The sequence below is a fragment of the Ovis aries genome, chromosome 6 (genome assembly GCF_016772045.2).
Source record: "Ovis aries strain OAR_USU_Benz2616 breed Rambouillet chromosome 6, ARS-UI_Ramb_v3.0, whole genome shotgun sequence".
NCBI classification, from domain to species: Eukaryota; Metazoa; Chordata; class Mammalia; order Artiodactyla; family Bovidae; genus Ovis; species Ovis aries.
In genome coordinates this window covers 87,649,559-87,654,807 of record NC_056059.1, presented here as the reverse complement: position 1 = coordinate 87,654,807, position 5,249 = coordinate 87,649,559, and the positions used below count along the sequence as shown (strand labels likewise).

At 43.1% G+C, this 5,249-nt stretch overlaps 1 pseudogene; it reads right to left on the bottom strand.

Moving 5' to 3' along the window:
* Nucleotides 1–2,101: 2,101 nt before the first annotated feature.
* LOC114115242 (heat shock cognate 71 kDa protein-like) lies at nucleotides 2,102–4,264 on the bottom strand (annotated as a pseudogene).
* Nucleotides 4,265–5,249: the final 985 nt, after the last annotated feature.

Genomic DNA, 5,249 nt, shown 5'->3' with positions numbered 1-5,249 from the left:
TTTGGTATGGTATCTCTTGTGTTAGGGAGGGCATGCATCTTCCCCATCGCTGATCTTTCAGTTTTTTTAATACTCCTGACCTCTCTCTGCTTCCTTCACTCATACAGTCCCAGAAGAGAAGGAGTGAGCTAACCTGATTGGTGAATTTGAGAAACTGTGAAAGCTTGCAGAAGCCACAAACTCGTTCTCCTCTGCAGTTTGGGTGGGATCTGGACTTGGAGAAGAGGATGCCTGCTCCATTCTAGTGCAGACAGTGCTAAACAGGTGAACGTCCTCATTCTAGATTCAGTATTTGAGAACCAACTTGTCCACAGATACAAGTCAAATTTCCAATAGCAGTTAAATCAGTAATTAAGGTCATAATTGTTGGCCTCTACCTGTTGATTTTTTTTTTCTTAGCTCACCATTATTCTGAAACATGAGAACATAGTATACCATTTATTAGGTCTCTACAAAAACCCCAAACTGTAGCTAAATTGATAACACTATACTGTGCCTGCTCAGTTGACTGAGTGACTCCTTGACTCCCATGGAGTCTGCCAGGCTCCTCTGTCCACGGAATTCTCCAGACAAAAATACTGGAGTGGGTTGCCATTTGCTCCTCCAGGGGATTTCCCCAGACCAGGGCTCAAACCTGTGTCAAGCCTGTATTGCAGGCAGATTCTTTATTGCTGAGCCACTGGGGAATCCTAACAGTAGCTTGCAAACAGGACACAAAGAAAAGCTTATCTTTGGTATATTCTGGAAATAAAGAGCTAGAATTAGATAACTATGTTGGTCCAATTTTCCACTCCCAAGCATTACTACTGTAGCTCTGCTTGGCCAAATCCTGTGTGACCATTTGTAAATGGGTAGGTTAACAGTTTAACTGGAGAGCCCAGAAAAGTTATAAGAAGATAGCCTCTAACTCCAGTGCTGCAGTCAGTAGAAACATTTGACAGAAAAGAATTAGAATTAACCTTAGAGGATTAGCGGGGATAATTCTGAGTAATGAGGGAAAGGGCTCTATGTATTATTCAGATATTTTATTTTCTAGCCATGCTGTCTTTCATCTTTCATTTTCTTGTCTATCCATCATAACTGAAGCAAAATTGTATGAGATGTGGGGGCCGCCTTCCTTCTACAACAGACAATGTAACTGACCAGGAGCCCCAGCTTAGAAATCCAGAGTTTGCTTTCAGGATGCCACTGCCACAAGCTGTTCCAGCCACTGACTGAATGCTACATACAGCAGTGACATTAAGGCAGGTCCCTTTCCAGAGAGACATGAGACTTCAGTTGGCCAACTTCATCTGGTGGGGACTCCCTGATGGCTTTGCTGGAACTGTGTGGCCCTCCACCCAACAGCAAGGAGATTAACCCAGTCAATCCTAAAGGAAATCAACCCTGAATATTCACTGGAAGGACTGATGCTGAAGCTCCAATACTTTGGCCACCTGATGTGAAGAGCCAACACATTGGAAAAGACCCTGATGCTGGGAAAGATTGAGGGCAGGAAGGGAAGGGGCAACAGAGGATGAGATGGTTGGATGGCATCGGTGACTCAATGGACACGAGTTTGAGCAAACTTTGGGAGACGGTGAAGGACAGGGAAGCCTGGCGTGCTGCAGTCCATAGGTTCGAAAAGAGTCGGACACAACTGAGTGACTAAACAACCAACCAACATTCTTTCCCTCTCTCCTTCACTCTGGGTTAGACTGGCCAGGTGGTCAGAGGCATCCCCCAGCTTCCTCTGGGTACCTCCCTATTTCCTTTCACATGGGTATGTTCTCCTAAGACAGCCCTTAAATGTTTAATCCCATCCTAGTATCTGCTCCTCAAAGGACACCAAGGGAAAGTTCAACAGATTACACAAGTAGAGCCCATTGACGCTGGAAAGGAGCCAGAGCCCAGCATTTACACAACTTGAAGAAAGAGGAACAGAGTTAGTGAAAGCTTTGGAATATAGTTAACACAGTCCTATAGCCAATGCAGAATGACTCTGTACCTTTTTTTTTTTCAATTTTAAATACAGTTTTATTTAAGACATTGAATTTTGTCTCTTGTAATACAGAGCTTGTAAAGTGGAATGTTTTTCCATGTGCACACACATTCCATGTTCAAGTATCAAGAATCCCCAGTTATTTACTATAGCAGCTCAACTTTGTAACTGCCACGGGATTTGCTACAAATTTGGGTCCTTCCATGTTTTGTGTGGAACAATGCTATATCTATACTAGGCTGGCTTAATCAACCTCTTCAATGGTGGGCCCAGAGAGGGCACCACTTGATGGAGGAGCTCCATCACGAGGGAAGCCCCCAGGCATTCCTCCTGGCATTCCCCTGGGCATGCCTCCTGTGCTCTGGTACAGCTTGGTAATGATGGGGTTGTAGAATTTTTCCAACTCCTTCTGCTGATGTTCAAATTCTTCCTTCTCTGCAGTCTGGTTCTTATCCAGCCAGTTGATTATTTCATTACACTTGTCAAGAATCTTCTGTTTGTCCTCATCATTAATCTTGCCCTGAAGGTTCTCATCCTCAACAGTAGCTTTCATGTTGAAGGCATAGGATTCAAGCGAATTCTTTGAAGACACCTTATCCTGCTGCTTCTCGTCTTCAGCTTTGTGCTTCTCTGCTTCTTGAACCATCTGTTCAATATCATCCTTGCTCAAACAGCCCTTGTCATTAATGATGGTAATCTTGTTCTCTTATCCTGTGCTCTTATCCATAGCAAAGAGATTGAGAATGCCATTGGCATCAATATCAAAAGTGACTTCGATCTGAGAAATACCACAGGAGCAGGAGGTATGCCTGTGAGTTCAAACTTGCCAAGCAAGTTTGGTCATGGTTCACTCACCTTCATAAACCTGAAGGAACACACCAGGCTGGTTGTCAGAGTAGGTGGTGAAAGTCTGCATCTGCTTGGTAGGAATGGCGGTATTGTGCTTGAGGACACTCATGACTCCACCAGCAGTTTCAATTTCAAGGGAAAGAGGAGTGACATCCAACAGCAGCGAGTCTTGAACATTTTCAGATTTGTCTCCAGACAAAATTGCTACCTGGACAGCTGCACCATATGCAAGAGCCTCACCGGGGTTGATGCTCCTATTCAGTTCTTTCCCACTGAAGAAGTCCTGGAGAAGTTTCTGAATCTTGGGGATGCAGGTTGAGCCACCCACGAAGACAATATCGCAGATCTGAGACTTGTCCAGCTTGGCATCCTGAAGGGCTTTCTCCACAGGGTCCAGGGTGCCACGGAACAAATCAGCATTCAATTCTTCAAATCAGAAGTTGATTCCTTCATAGAGGGAATCAATCTCAATACTGGCCTGGGTGCTGGAAGAGAGAGTGTGCTTAGCAAGCTCAGAAGCAGTACGGAGGCAACAGACAGCCCTCTTGTTCTCACTGATATCCTTCTTGTGTTTGCTCTTGAACTCTGCAATGAAATGGTTGACCCTGCCATTGTCAAAATCTTCGCCAGACAAGTATCTCCAGCTATAGATTTGACCTCAAAGATTCCATCCTCAATAGTGAAGATTGACACATCAAAATGCCACCACCTAAATCAAAGATCAGCACATTTCTCTCTGCTCCAACCTTCTTGTCTAAGCCATAGGCAATAGCAGCAGCACTTGGTTCACTGATGATTCTAAGTACATGGAGACCAGCAATAGTTCTAGCATCTTTGGTAGCCTCACGCTGAGAGTCGTTAAAGCAGGCAGGTACTGTGACAACAGCGTTGGTAACAGTCTTCGAAGGCAGGCTTCTGCGATTTCCTTCCTCTTTGTCAGGACCATGGATGACACCTCTTCTGGGTAAAAACTCTTTTTCTCTCCCTTGTATTCTACTTAAACCTTAGGTCTGCCAGCATCATTTGCCACCATGAAGGGCCAATGTTTCGTATCAGACTGGACAACAGCATCATCAAATCTTCATTCAATAAGTTGTTTAGCATCAAAAACCATGTTGGTGGGATTCATCATGACTTGGTTCTTTGCCACTTCACCAATCAATCGTCCAGTATTAGTAAAAGTGACATAGCTTGGGGTGGTTCAGTCCCCTGATCATTGGAAATGATTTCCACCTTTCTGTGCTCTCCCACATGAGAATCAGTGGTGCCAAGATCAATGCCAACTGCAGGTCCCTTAGACACGGTTGCAGAAACGTAGGCCCAGCTCTGCTGGAGGAGAAAGCAGCAATCTGGAAAGCTACAGATGCATCCATTGAGCTGGCTCTGTACTTTAATGGATGGATTTTGAGCAATGTCAAAAAGGGATAACAACATTTTGATTTGTCAGAACTGATGCTGACTTTTCAGCAATTATGAGTATTGGAGAAGAATTAGTGAGATTTAGTTGAGAGGAACTGTCAGTGTAGACTCAAAGAATGTCAGAGACTTCCTGAGCCACACTGACTATAGATTGTATCAACACCATATACAGAAGTGATTGGTAGTTAACACTTGAAATATATTATTTGCCTCTATTTGGTATGGTTTCCAGAAAGAACAGACCAAGAAGCAACATCCTTTACAAATTAGTACCTTGTTTATGTATAGAACCTTTCCAGAGTAATTCCAAGTCTCGCCAGTCCCTCATTGGATCATATCTCATAAAGTAAAGTACAAAATTTTGTACTTGGGCTGCAGTGTATTGGTAGAAAGATTCTAGAGCTGTGCTGTCTAATATGGCAGTCACTAGCCTCATCTTATTTTTTAAACTTAAAATTACTTAAATTTGAATAAAATTTAAAATTCAGTAGCTCACTATACTATTCATGCTACAAATGCTCAATAGCCATGCATGTTCAGGGTTCCTTCACCGAACAGCATAGATATAGGACATTTCCAACATCAAAGAATATTTTATTCAACAAGGGATATTCTAGAGGAGAATTTCCCCAAGGAAAAAAGTTATCTGATTTTTAAAAGCAATTCTGCTCCATTTGGTGTGGCAAGAGAGTGTTTCAAAGTCACCAGTTCAGCCCAGCTCCTCCTCACACCTACAAAGGATGCTTAATGACTGCCCTACAAGCCACTGAGATTTTTAGAAACCTCCAAGGAGGGCTCACTTTCATCTAAAATGAGAATCAATAACCAATATTTCACAGATATCTTCAGCTAATGTGATATTTTCTCACTCATTGCCTAATGAGATTATGTTTTAGGACAATGGAGTACCCTTAGCAACTTTGGGGTAAGTAAGCAATGGACATGTGGAAAGGAGGCTAGACCACCTTTTTGTTGAAAGACAGGATTCATGTAGCAGTCT